The sequence below is a fragment of the Vicugna pacos genome, chromosome 2 (assembly GCF_048564905.1).
Source record: "Vicugna pacos chromosome 2, VicPac4, whole genome shotgun sequence".
Lineage (NCBI taxonomy): Eukaryota > Metazoa > Chordata > Mammalia > Artiodactyla > Camelidae > Vicugna > Vicugna pacos.
In genome coordinates this window covers 66,279,472-66,295,228 of record NC_132988.1, presented here as the reverse complement: position 1 = coordinate 66,295,228, position 15,757 = coordinate 66,279,472, and positions in this window count along the sequence as shown.

Here is a 15,757-nt window from a genome sequence, read left to right as displayed (position 1 = left end):
AATAATGTAGAATCACCATAGAGTATTGTTTCTGTCTCCAGGTAGAAGTGATGCTCTTAGAGGTATCTAAGTTATTTCAAGGATTATAATTTAGGGTTTTTTGAAAAATCACATTTTTAAAGCAAGATTATTTCCCCCAATTAAGTACTGTTCACTCTAACATCATTATGATGTGTTAGACGTGTTATGAGACTGATAAACATTTAAAGGCTGACTTTGCTGTAATGTCCTGAAACTGAGTAAAAGAAACTTTTTAAAAGATGTTATTTTATTTTATTTTTTAATATGTACCTATGTACATACATACAATCATTTATACCTTTTTTGAGGGGGGAGAGGTAATTAGGTTTATTGATTGATTGATTGAGGTTCTGGGGGTTGAACCCAGGACCTCACTCCTGCTAGGCATGCGATCTACCACTGAGCTATACCCTCTCTCCCTAAGAAATTCTTTCTTTATTAAACAGTTATAAATGGAGCAATGTCCTTAGGAAAACTCTGTGGAAGATTTGCCATGTCACTCCAAGATCACCCAGCATCTGGGACACAGAGGTTCACTGTCAGGATAAGAGTAGAAGTTCATTACAGGAGCCCACAGTAATATCATTGAATGACATAAGTTGTCTTCTCCAGAGCACTGCTGTGTGCTAAGTTCCGGGCTCTCGAGTGTTTATTTTTCAGCAGATGCTCTCCTGAATCAAATTTGTGCCAAGTTTTGCATAATGTCTTATGTTCATTATCAGGACAACGGTATGAAATATTGAATAGGAAGTTATCACTGTGGCCAATATAAAAGATTAAATAGACCTGTCAGTCTCTTCTCAGAAAGAAAGCATGGTATTCAGAGAGAACAGAAACAGAATCAGACATCCAGATAGGGATTCAGACCAAAATATTATATTCTTTGTTTCCTGTATCATGAGATGTTTCTCTGTTATTCTTAAGCACAATGAAATTAAGAAACTCAATGAATTTCTACAAAGATGGAATATTTTCTTCTTTTTAAAAGTGGAAAACTACAACTTAAAACTTCCTTGAAAATAAGCTATGCTGAAACTAGGAAACACATACTTGAAGTTAGGATTCAGTGATGAAGTAATGATTTTCACAAAATTTATGTTGCAGTCTCAGAACCTAAAATATAACATTTAAATATGAAGGTAGGAAGCTATGGAGTTCAATAAAATAACAAGAAATAACTTGGAAATTTGTTAAATACATAGGTTTCTGAAAACTCACAGTAGTAGATGTTAAACATTTCTTCTGAGAGAAACTGAAGTTAAGATCTAGTTCTCATTTTTTTCCTTTTTTTCCTCTTGCCACCATGTCTCTGCAGGACAATGACAAACTGCCTTAGAAAGCAATTGACCATTAAGACAATGGCTTGTCAGGAACCTGGAGTTGTTTGGACTTGTTTGTTGCAGTTTAGAAAGGAACAGCCTCCTACCCTGTCTAGGCAAACTGGCTAATTCTTTGAGACTGTTCTTGGCCAGTATTTGTGCTGGTCATCCAATCCTATTATACTCTGGTTTAATAGATAAGGCAGGGTGCAGTAAAGAGCCTGAATTACATTATTTGAATTATTTTTGTTAACTTCACCATATCTTACCCAGCACACTCTACACCCTGACCCTTCTTGAAAGCAGCTTCTGAAACCGCAGCTGCTATCACCAAAACCATGCAAAGAAAACTGATCATGTATCATTAATTCAACTTTTTTTTCAAGCCCAACTCTACCCTCCTAGTTTTGCCATGACAAAGGATTATTTGGCTTCGAATTATTTTAAGAGTCTTAGGGGTTCTTATTCCCTCTTGTGAGAATTGAACAAAATCTTTCGTGTGCCTCTAGGTTTTCTGTATAAACTATCCTCATTCAGAAAATGTATCTCAGGAAGAAAAAAAATGCAAAGTGAACCCTAGTTGACTCATGAATTTTACATTTTGTCTCACTAAAAATGAAGAATCCGGATAGGTAATTGTTTGAAAGTAAGTATGTTATGTGTTAGGTGGGTTGACCTTTAATTAGCCTAAAGCATGGAAGAGAGTTAAATGAAAAGAAAATAAACCTGTGCTGAAAAGTCACTTCAGAGGTTTGAGCGGAGGCATGAGAGAGCAGGGCTCAGAGAATAAGTAAAGGGCATATTTTTAGGGAGGAGGGAGCTTCAGATATTTGAAGAGATGCTGTCTCTCCTATTTTTGTTATCAAAGGACCAATAAGTACAAGTGATGTAACAGATTCTTAATAATTAGGCCTCCTCAAAAGAATGAGTTAGTTTCCTGTTAGGTAGATACAGATATTATGAGATTTATTCAAGCATAATTTAGATAGTATTATACTGCAGAAGGAACAACTGCACTGTGCAGACTCTTAACGAGACAGTTTCTGATTCTGTACTTCATTCAGCTTCTGAATCAGAAGTGCCTATTCTGTGTAAGTTCCTTAGGGACAAGGTCACATCTGTTTTCTGCTTGAAACTATTTCTAACCTTAGATTAGAAATAACTCTTTAGAAAGGTAGAAAGACTATAAACTCTGTACTACCTTTTGTTTCCCCACAGTGACTATTGCAGTGTTCTGAATATATTAGAGACTCAATAAATACTTTATGGACTAATTGGCACATGAAAGTTTGAAAAGCACGTTCTTAGAAATGCAGCCAATAGAACTTCACAGCACACACAACCTTGTCTCAGCAGATGTTTGGACTTGAAGTGAAGTGATCTGTCTAATCTGGCACCTTGGCTTAGAAAGGCATTTTCTACTCCAGGTGGCAATGCCTTGAAATAATCACAGATGACTGTTTCCCAGCAACGAGGAGGAGAGCCTCCTGCTGCACAGAAATTTCCTAAGTTCTTCCTAACAACAATTTGAAAAGAATCAATGGAGATAAACCCTAATAGTTTGGTTTATCATTTCCATTTTTTGCCATTTCTGTTAGTGTATCATCAATTAAGAATGTATGGAAGGGAACCTATTTCAATAAAAACATTGTCAAACAAATACATGCCATACAAATATGCATGGATATGTACTAGAGTAATCGTGAATAATAGCTGAATTTCATCTCAGAATAGATGAAAGAAAAAAACTGCTCCAAAATCAGATTCAAGTACTCTAAAATATATTTTATTATGTATATATTTCTATTTAACAAAAAAGCTTTTGATTTTTATTACTGGTTAATAAATAGTTTGAGATATTATGATAGCTTTATTCAGAAAATCAATCTACAAAGTTTCAATCCTAATTATATACATTTACAAAGATAACAGATTCCTATTCTAACAGTTCTTTGCTCCATGAATTCAAGGTACAGAATTCCCACTTGCAAGTCAGTGAAACTGATCAGTTTCTGATTTTTCACAGGGAAGCATCTCTGAAAATGATAGAGAAGGGCTTACCTAATGTAGCTACGTGGCAGCATGAGAGAGAGAGATGGAAGGACTTGGTAGGATGCAATGGTCAGGAGCACAGGTTTAGAGGCAGACTGACGGGATCTGCACCTCACGTGCTGTGATTTCTTATGTGTATGATTTAGGCAAATTAGTTAACAATTTGTAGTTTCATTTCGTCATCTGTAAATGATAATGGCAACATAGATGATAATCTCTACTTTCTAATGTTTCTATTAATGAATTAATATGTAAAAATTGCTTAGAATGAAGACTTGATAGACCATAAGTTTTAGGTCATCCTTTGCATTTCAATTTATATGTACAGCCTATATTTACATCCTTGTTCATAAATTAATAGTTGTTTAAACCGAAAGTTACAATCAGAAGAAACATGGAATATTTCTGTCATCTGAATTTAAGGACCTAGCCACCACTTTCTTCCCGTGTTTCATTTACTAGTTAATAACTGATACTGAAAAAATACGTGGCAATTATTTGTGCAGTGTATTATTTTATGTTGTGAATTAGTAATAATAATAATAATAATGAATCTATCAAATTCAGCAGGAAATTTATAATATAATTGCACTAACTGGTTCAATACCAATATGGGGTATTAAGTTAATTTTTTTACATGTCCTCAAAGACAAACAGCTCTATGGAGAATAACTTTTTTAAAACAGCATAATGAAAACAGGATGCACAGCTTCAAAAACAGAGGCAGACAGATACCCTGCTTTTGATTTGTGCAACTAATAGTGAATCAGTGAAGGTGAAAATAAAAGAGTTTATAACCTGAGGGAATAATTGTCCTCTGCATTTGTAGGAAAAGAGATGAAGTGCTAAAGTCCATTTGGCCTACTAGACCATCCTCTGATGCCTCACATCACAGAGCTCTGGGACTAGATCATGCCTCCAGGAATCAAATGGGTTTCTTTCTTCCAGTTGCTGTGGTAAATCTACTGAAAACTTCTGAAATTAAACCCCCTACTAGACAATGCACAGTCTCTTCTGTCTGCCAAGAAGGACCACACTGGGCAAAGAGCAAAACACTGTGATGACTGTGTAGCTAAATGAAGCTTTCCTTCCTAGAAGAAACTTGAATATCAGAGGACATTTTACAAAAAAAAAAATATAGCTTAAGAAAATAGCTGAAATTTTTGCATTGTTCAGTAATCGTCATCACTTATTCTATGTATTTCTTATGCCATTGGAAGAAGTAATCTAGCAGCAACAGGTAAAGTGTTTCAAAAGGTGTGCAAGTGTGGGTAAGATAGATGCCAGTTAGGAATTAAACAGGTCAAACTTGAACCCTTTTGGTTTTACTGTTCTTGTAAGTTGTGTATATCAAATTTACCTATCAAATTTACCATTTATTTCTACAAACTGGTAATGAGGTTATATACACTCAGGTTAGAGTATGTTACTTTCTCTTCTTGTGGTGTTACATGAGACTTTTTGTGGCTGGTCAAAAGACAAAGAGTAAATTGCTATTTTTTAAATTGCTTTATGATGGAGGGAAAAAGGGAGAGGAGAGAATAATAAAGCTTCAAACTGAAGAGTACTCTATATATAGTGATGTTGGGGAAGTTAGAACTGTACCTTGTGAAGAACACCGATTTTATTTCCAAGTACTGAGAGTATATGTTGAATATAAAAGTTAAATAAATTTAACTTAACAAATACTAATTGATCCTGTCTTACATACCTGAACTTCCAGTGGATGCTTTATGTGAATATAAGTTGAATAGTACATGCGGTCTGATCTTGAAACACTGGAGTCAAAAACAAACAAATGAAAATAATAAACAGAGCAGTAAGTGAAATCTGCTATTGAACAGGTTTTTTAAAACATGAATTCTTGTCTTGTAAAAGAAAGAAGAAAACTAATTTTACCTGGGGTTGGAGGGACCACAGAGAATTTCTTTGAGGAGGCAGAATTAGAGATAGATCTTGTAAAATGGGTAGAATTTAGTTGGTGGATATGGTGGAGAGAAATACTCCATATAGAGAAATGTGTGATTGAAAATAGAAAGACAAAACCTTGCCTGTGTCTGTAGATCTCTCTAAAGTCTGTACAAAATAAGATGCACACAGAAAGGAGGAGTAGAAATTAAATTTCATACATATATATATGTATATATATATATATATATATACACACACACACACATATAAAAGTTTAAGCTAAAATTATAGAAGACTTGATTTTGATGAGAAATAGGGTTTCACATTTTTAGACATGGAAACCATTAAAGAATGAATCAGAGTACCATGAAAAGAGGTCTGTCTAGGGAGGTTATATCTGTGGTTATCCAATGGTTATTGCCAAGGCATAACAATATCTTATTAATTAAGTCTAACAATTGTCTTATATTCAAAATGATTACTTGTTCAATACATAAAGATATCTTTAGAATTATTTTACTTAGTATCAAAACATACGTGGTTTTGCTAGCTTTTTGGTTTATTTTGTTTTTTTCTATCAACCACGCTGATCTATCGATCTATATCTATCTATAGAGAGAGAAAGAGGGAAAGAGAGAGAATATCCCACATGATCTTATAATGCAATATTGACATTCCTCCATCAAAGGTGGGTCTATGTTCCATCTCCTTGAATCTGGGCAGACGTAACTTCCTTGACCAGTGGTATGTGGCAGAAATCATGCTAAGGCTACACGATAACAGACATGACAGCTCCTGCCTCTCTCACTCCCAGCATCTCTTTGTCCCTTCATCTCTGCGCAATTGACCTTTAACCCAGTCACAGTGTTTTGAGAAAAGTCTGACCACATGGAAACGATGTGTAGATTTCCCCTCTGACAGCTGAAGCTAGACCCCTGGAGAAATCACCTTTAAGATTTTTGTGTCAATGATCAACAAGATCATTTTATTCCCGAGCCTTGAGATCTTTCACACGAGACCTCAGACACTTTGAAGCAGAGATAAACGGTCTCCATTTTACCCTTGTCTGAAATCCTTACCCACAGCGACTGATAACCAGTACAGTTATGTGTAGTATGTGTAATAGATGAAGCTTATTCATTGGCTTGTTCAAATATTCTTCATGCTTATTGAAATTTTTACCTGCTAATCCATCATATTTTAAGAATGATTTCTTTTTAAATTTCCCAGTATTATGTGGATTTTACTATTTGTCCTTATAATTGTGAGGTTGTGTGTGTGTGTGTATATATAAAATTTGTTACTGAGGGTGTATGTTGTAGGAATTATTGCATCTTCTGATGAATAAGCCATTATCATTAGGTAATGACCCTCTATCTCTAGTAATGTTTTATAACATTTATTTTGTCTGAAATTCATGTAACTATTCCTGCATTCTTTCTATTATAGTTACTTGGTATTTTTCCTACTTTTTTACTACTTCAGTTTACTTACATTTTAATTCTGTTTCTTGTAAGCAATATCAAGCTGGATTTCATATTCTATCCAATGTAACATTTCCTTTGACCGAAGTATGTATGTATGTATATATGTATTTATGTATGTATGTATATATATTATCATTTCATTTACCATTACTACTGATATAGTTGGATTAATTTCTAAGACCTTATTTGGTTATGTTTATCCCATCCTTTCCTCTCCCCTCTGTTTTTCTACTTTTGAATAGCTACTTATTTTTCATTTCATTTTTTCCCTCAACTAATTCTTTTTCATACTTACTGCTTTCATTATTTCCTCCTGCACCACTGAACTTCCATATGCGATAGTTAACCTTCCACCTTCCTTAGAAATTTTCCCAGGGAGGGTTTATTAGTTACACACTGCTTTGTAAGTCTGAAAGTGCTTTTTTAAGTTACTCTAATTCTTGAAATATTTTCTCAGTTGTGTAATTTATGGGACACATTAGACTTTTCTCAATAGGATGGGGATATTTCCCACCATCCTCAGTTTTCCTTGTTGCTACTGAGCAATTATTGGGAAGTCAGGTATTGAATAATGGTTGGTCTTTTAAAAATAATCTACATTTTCTGTCTAGTTAATTCAAAATCACCTTACGGTCACAGATACTCTGATGAACCATCATACCAACCCTGACAACCTACACTCAGTTATTTTTTATGAGACAAACTTGAATAACTAAAGAATGCTGTAGTAGAATTTTTGTAATTTGAAGGCTAAAACCTCTAATTTTAAAAGGTAGGATGTTTTAGAACTCATGTGAATTATTTCACGTGATAGATCCAAAGAATGACATTAACTCTTTCTTCTAAGCTCTTTCCCAAATAATGGGGAAATCTTTGGCTTTTTTTTTATATTTGGAATATTTCAAGTGTATGAATGGTTTGAGGACTGGATTTTCAAAATCTAACTTTTATGTTACAAATAAGATTTGTTTTACCTCTTTGTGATGAAAAGGTGATTATTTTTCTGTTAATGAAGTATAATTCATAGTCATTTTCCAATTTCCTGAAATATCAATTGTCAACATTGTAATTTTTTTAAAAAATGCATGAACTTCAACAATCTTCACAAAGAGCTGTCTGATGAAATATTAACTATTTGTGTAGTGCTGGTGAAATATTTTCATTTGATCCTTCCAGCAAAACTGTGCTGTCTATTACTCTTACCTTCACTGTTTTCATAAGCACAGAACAAGATTAGTAAGATTAAATGGTTTATTGAAGTTTATAAAAATAGTACATAATAGAAGCTTTTTAACTTCAAAATTGATGCTTTTATCAGCACATTTTGACATCATCCTGCTAAAAAAATATGGAAGCAAATTTCTCCTTGCATTTGATACTTATGAATTCTTTGGGAACATAAAATATCCTGAGATATCCTTATTTAAGACTACACTTGATAGAAAACCACAATTACATGAATGGGTTTGTTTCCATTTGAATAATAAATATTTAATATAAAACATGTCATGTTGAAGGGATTAATGGCTTAATGTTTTGAGCATATCTTTCTACATGCAAAAGTCCATAATTTAACTGTGTGTTATCTCTTCATTGAAAAGATAAAAAATACTAAAATCTATAAAATAATTTTTAAAGTAGTCAACACCTCATCATCTGGATATAAAGACTCATTCAATAACAAGTGTTTATTGAGTGTATGTTATGTGGTAAAAACTAGAGATACAGCAACAAACAAGACAGATAACCAACATGCAATAATTTGTGGGTTAGAAAGACATAAGAATTCAGTAACATTTCGAATAGTAATAAGGATATTGACAGATACTGTTTCTGCCCCACTCTATTGATTTTCATAGAAAAAGTTTTATTTAAATAAACATTTTCGGCATCTTGCATTGTCACTACTCCACAGGGAGGTAGAGAGTATCCCAACTTCTTACTCTTTTCTGCTTTAGGAACTAACCTACTTCATGGTATATGCATTATATTCTTTTCTAGGTCACTCAAGTTTTCCATGTGATATTTCAGTACTACTTGTGATAAGTGAGTGTTTTGACTTGAATTGTATCCCTTTAAATATGTTTAAAGTCCCCACCTCAGTACCTCAGAATGTGACCTTATTCAGAAATGAGGTCTTTATAGATGATTACATAGTAGGGTGGGATCTACTACCACATGACTAGTGTCCTTACAAAAGTAGAAACTTGGGAACTGGGACAGACACACACAACAAGATGGTATAAATTGGTATAAAGACACACAGGAAGAATACCAAGTGGAGATGGAAAGTTGGAGGGATACACCTGCAGGCAAGAATACCTGGGACTACAGAAGCTAGGAGAGAGGCACAGAACAGATGATTCCCTAGAGCTTTCAGAGGGACCATGGCTCCACCCACACATAGTTCTGGCCACCTTGACTTCGGTTTTAAGCTACTCCACTGTGGCACTTTGTTATGGTAGTCCTAGGAAACTAAAACAGTGAGCCAAGTGTCCAGTTGTGGGGTTCAGCCAAAAAAGACACGTGCTTACTTTCAAATGAAAGGCAAGATTTCCAATATACTAGAAGGGAAAGAAAAGTATCACAAATAGCTTATGATGATCTTTAATCAAATGGGAGAAATGGCTTATCAACAGATTGTTGTTTTTGTTTTTTTTTTTTTAAACAAATGTTTGGCAAAAACTGACTGGAAAGCTAGTGGGACTGAAAAACTACAGAGTGACCTTAAAATCTATTTATTTTACTGGCTAGACCTATTACAGAGTCAAGAGACTCGTACAACTAACAGTGAATAAACAGAGTAAGATGCGAGGAAGATAAATTCCAGGCTTTTTTTTTTTAAAACTTTAATAGACAGAATTTAAAATATATTATCTGGTCTTTATTTCCTTTGGACTTTGATTTTTTTCCCCCTAGGAAATTCATAGTAAAAAGGAATTTTTATTCAAATTTGGTGAAATTACATTTTATGTCTTATGATTGAATTACCTTTATGATTCAGAGTTATAACACTAAGATTAATGATGCCAATTCAAAAATAAATAGCACAAAACATTTACTCTTAAAATAATGATGCTAACCAATGTCCCTGACATATGTATTTTTAAAATACAGTTTTTACTGATTTTTCTTTTTACTAAATTATTTTTACTACCTATTTACACTATGTTTTCCCTATCTTTTTTGTCCTTGTTATTGTTCATGGCACTAATTATTTTTACTTTATATTTGAAATCACTTGGTAGGTGAACACAAAAACATTTTTACCTAAGTGTGATAAGAGAAAGACTGAGCAAGCTGGGATGTTAAAAGTCAACATGGTACTCCTCGAACTATTTCCTTCCAATAGTAAACTTAAAAAACATCTATATAGAGCTATTGTGAGGTGATAGTCTTCACTGATCTGTTTTAATAATGCAAATTTCAAAATTTAATGACAAACTTTTTGATCTCTAAGCTAAGGCTATCAGTCTGTCGAGTGTTATGAAGCCCCATAATGATTAATAGCACCGTAATATCCACTAGATCAAAATATCCGGTGGAAAGTATATTATTTTGTTAATATGACTCATCCTCTCTCCACTATTGATTCCTCTTCCTCAGTAAGATACTGTTAGATGAAAGACAATAAAAATAAGATAAAGAAAATATTGGAAAGTTAAGTAAGTTTTGAGATTTTTATATAGTGGTAAAATGACACTGTATTATAAATAGCTTAATGATTCTGAATTTCAAAAGTAACAATAATGTACATGTCTAATAAAGAATTTCCTTTTCTTGAATACATACTAGAATATACCAGACCCATGCTAGAAACATTGCATAGATTATTCCATTTAATTAAAAAGAAACCTACATTAGTATTCCTTTCTGAACTTCTTTTTCTCCTCTGAAATGCAGAAGAAAAAGTTACCAAAGGATTATTATATATAAATATTAATATCTGTAACATAATATTTTAAAGCCAAGATTTGAACCCCTTTCATTCTGTTTCTAAAGCTTGTCTTCTTAACATGAGGTTATCCTGACTCTTTATTATGTAAAATCTCAATGATTTTAATAGCTTATTATGCCAATTTGGGATATTTTATGAGCTTCATTTCTCTCTGGTACCAACTATTCAGTTCATATCTCATTAGTACCTTAAGCTGAAAAATAGAAGGAGAACTAGAACACTATGCAACAGATGAATTTTACATCTGCAGAAGATTCGTTGTGAATGAACATGAAAACTAATTGCTAACCTAAGATCTCTGATTTTTATCTAATACTTTATTTGATTTTTTGAGTCATAGGTCCAGCTCAATTTTCTATTCTGTTTTTCTCTAACAACCATAGAAAAATACTGAATCGTTGGGGCTCAACTTCTTTCACACTTTTCCCACACTGTTAACTTATCTTAATCTGGCTACACATACACAACGACCCCCCAAATAATGGACACTATTTTCTCTTCAACATGCTAGCTCGTAATTTGCCATATTTTACTCAGTATCAAAATGTAAAATTTGTCTTTAAATTCTTACAACTAATTTTTTGGCATTTATGTATGGAATAAAAAGTGAAATACATGAAAGTGAGAGATTTTTTTTAATATCAAACATGCAATTTTTGGAATTTCTAGACTCTTCTTTCTTCTTTTTGTATACCCGATATTCTGTACCACGTAATACTTCCAGTATTACTGCTCTAATTTACAAAAATCTGTATTACACTCTTAGACTTCATATAGGTAAATGCAATAACCACTTATTTTCTACCTTAGAGATTAAGAGCTTTAAATTCATGATTTTCTCAACATAGGAATAATTAAGACTTTATTTTACTTTACTTCCTATGCATGGGGTAAATTAAGCATGCTCATGTTGTGATTAATACATTATTTTCAGTTACAAATAGAGCTAGACAAACATTTGAACAAAGTAAGAAATTTTGATTATGCTTTGAGAATGATTGTCTAAAATTATTTCCAACCTCAATTTACTTCACTCTTTTTGTTCACTTCTAAAAAAGCCTTATAATTATAAACATGCAGAGAAATTTTAAAATTCAATCTTGTGTTGTTAGATCTATCATTATGATAATAGCATTTCCCAAAGTTGGACTGCATCTTAAGACAACCATACTGATTCAATAATAACCAAATTTCACTCCTTTCCTAAAATTGCTTGAAATCTTTTTCACAATAGTGTATTGCTGTATTGAGCGTGTTAATAACAATGTAGATATCTTCCAATATGGTATATAATTAGAGATAATCCTTTAGGACAAGCCTAATGTAATTTGCCACCTATTTGCATAGTATTGTTAAATCAAATGATTGATTCAGTACATACACATATACATTAGATGGCCGTTTAAACTTTTAGTAATATTTAATATTCTAAAATAACTCCCTTCAAGGTTTTGCCTGAATTGGTAAAAATGATCAATACTGGCATGAAATATTTGCTTCACATTTATCAGGAGAGAGGAGATAATGAAAACTGTGGAAGAGAGTGAATCTTTTGAGGGAGCAAGTCAACACAGAAAAAGAGAAAGTTGAGGCTTTGAAAAGTAGAAGTAGAAAAAGGAAACTAGAAAAAAATAAGAGAAAAATGAGGGGAACCATAGTAGCTCAGTGTCTTTAGTAAACCGAAGGAAGAGAAATATTGTCAATCTATTGTATTAACAAGAATATACTGATATGGATTTTGATATGACTTTCAGTAGTTTTATATGCAAGTAAACAATGTGTCCCAGGAGCTTCCTAGGTATTACCTGAAATTGGCCCCCATATGTGAAAGGCAGAAAGGGACCAAAGAAATAGGCAGATCACTCCGAATTAGTAGATGTCAGGTTTAATAAGCAAGAGAACTAACTTACAAGGCTTGTCTTGGTTACCCTCAAGAAGAGTAGATTTCTGCACCTGCCTACCGAACCTTGAAAGTTTATATAGAGTTCATAATTGGATTCAGTCATGTATACTATCTGAATAATCTCAACAACATATTTCTATCTCAAGGCTATATACCCTTGGGGCAGCTTTTGGAAACAGAGAAGGCAAACAGAACACACATTCCAAGGACAGGGGAGGGGGTTTGAAGCCTCCAACTGCCAGAGTCCAGGTCAAGGCTTGTTGACAGTCATGTCTTCTTAATGACCTGCCTCAGCATTGGATTTTGTTAGAATCAAGGTCTTCCTTCTTTTAAAGACAGAACTTTATTTGCCATTGTGTTAATGTAACACCTTCAGGAAAAAAAAATTAACCTTATTGTTCTAAGTATAATTGCAAGTGAAAAAAATCAACATAATGTAATCAGTGAATTCTAAAATACTTAACAAGCCCTCCAAGTTGAAAATACTGATTGATCAAGATCATAACTGGTGTGTAGGGAAGTTTTCATACTCAGGTGAACCTACTGTAATTTTATCTATGGGCATATAACATCATAGGTTAAATAATGCTTGCATTTTTAAAGTTGTTATTTTAAGTTTGCTAGTATTTCCAGTAGAGTTCAAGTGAATCTTTTGTGTATTTATAAACTGTTTTAACAAAAACTTAGTAGCTGTCAGCTACTACAAAGACAGCTCAAGGAAAAGCCTGTAGCATGAGCTGTGATAACATCAGTTATTCTGTGAAAGTAACATTAATATGGAGACCCTTCTTTCCTGTTGGAGAGTTTATTCTACAAATATATGGTTGCTTTAGAGAAGATTGGGCTAATTTATACTTTTTTTTTATAAATACAGTGATGACTTTTTTTTGTTATATATATATTTTTATTGAAGTATAGTCAGTTTACAATGTTATGTCAATTTCTGGTGTGCAGCATAATGCTTCAGTTATAAATGAACATACACATGTTCATTTTCACATTCCCTTTCACCGTAAGTTACTACTGATATATTTTATAAATATTAGTTAGTATCTGCAAATCTCAAACTCCCACAATGATGACTTTCAAAAAGAAAATACTTTTGTTGTAACCTCACTAGATAAAAGAAATCTGAATTACACAATTTTAATGATCTTGTAAATCAAATTTAATTAATTTCCATTACCTTGGTCATTAGGTTAAACTAATAAAATTATATTTCATGTAAACTAGCATTTTCCAAAGCAAATTGTCTGGATAATGTGAAAGAACCTTATTATATTAGTTATATCTCCAATCAGCTTCCAACAGGGAGTCTTTTTAGTTTGGATAATTTTCATTGTAGAAAGACATCAGTTAACTGTCTCTGATAAATCTGCCTAGAAGTAGTGAGCCACTTTAAATCTCAAACTTCTTAAAGAGTTTGAGGTATGGCCATTAATCATCATCAGCTAACAGATATATTAAAATTTATCACTCTTCTAAAGCTCTTCTGTCAATTTGGACCCAATCCAGGGTGGGCCCTTTTCATATAAGACAGAATAAAACAGACATGCACATAGACTTACTTCAATTTGGTCTGTCTCACCGCAATGACTTGAAAAATGTGTTCAATAAATTGTATTCACAGATTTATGACCACCGGATCTTTCCATTTTTACCTAGAACTAAGACCAGAGATTTTGCTGAATTAGATTTTTGTGATGCTTTCAGTGCTGTATCTAAAGCAATATTTGAAGGATACATTCAGAGAAAAAAGTGAAAGAGGAAAGAATCTCAAGTATGCTTGATGTGCCCTTTCATACACTTTTGTCCCCAAAATGTCATGGCTGCCATCTGTATTATAGATGGTTTCAGGAAATGTGACTAAAAAGTAGACTGAATAAAGAATTAAGTTTAGAAAAGACAAAAATAATTCATCTCAAGTGTTTTTGATGCTCCTTTGTTATGAGATTATTTTTGTTATTTTATGAGATTATTCTCATTATTTCTGATTGAACTCTAAATTCAGCTCTTACTTTTTTCTCAGTTTCTTTGGAAAAGAAAGAAGTATTGTCTATTTTCCATGCATAAGGAGCTTGATAGCTTGTATTTAAGTATTTGTTCCTGTTTACCAAATGTAAACCATACCTAAAGCTTTTGTTGTATTTCTTTGTACTTTCTCAGACACAGTATTTAAGAGCTACAGTCTGATATCATTGAAACCTTTTAGCTCCAATATAATAGGTAGCAATTTTGTTTAATACCTAGGGGAATTATTTTTATCCTTCCAGAGATTTTTTTAAAATGCATATACATACACACGGCATATATAGTCTTTCTCCCATGTTTAATTCAAATGGAAGCAAGTTCTATTCCTTGTCACATTTATATAAAATATACAAGTTGGAAAATTTTCCATATAGCTACACAGAGTGCTCTCTCATTCTTTGTTTTCTTGTGGTAGGAAACACATAAAATAAATTTTTTCATCTTAACCATTTTTATGTGTGCAGTAGTTCTCTAGAACTTTTTCCTCCCTCAAAACTGAAACTTTATACCTGTTGAACAACAACTCCCCTCTTCCCAGCCCATGGCAACCATTATTCTACTTTCTGTTTCTAAGAGGTGGACTATTTTAGATACCTCATGCAAATGAAATCATGCAGTATTTGTCTTTTTGTGACTGGTTTATTTCACTTAACGCTGTATAGTCAGTGCTCATCTATGTTGTATCATATGACAGGATCTCCTTCTTTTTTAAGGTTAAATAATATTCCACTGTATATATGTATATACCACATTTTCTTTATCCATTCCTCTGTCAGCTGACATTTAGCTGTTGTGAATATTGTGAATATTGCTGAAATAAACATGGAAGTGCAAATTTCTCTTCAAGTTCTTGATTTCTGTTCCTTTGAATATATCCCAGAAGTGGGATTGGTTGATCATACAGTAGTTTTAATTTTAATATTTTGAGAAACTTCCATATTGTTTTCCATAATGGCTGTACCATCTTACATGCCCACCAGCAGAAAACAAGGGTTCTAATTCTTCCACATTGTTGCCAACACTTGTATTTTCTATTTTTGTGATAGTGGCCATCTAACAGGTGTGAGGTGACAGC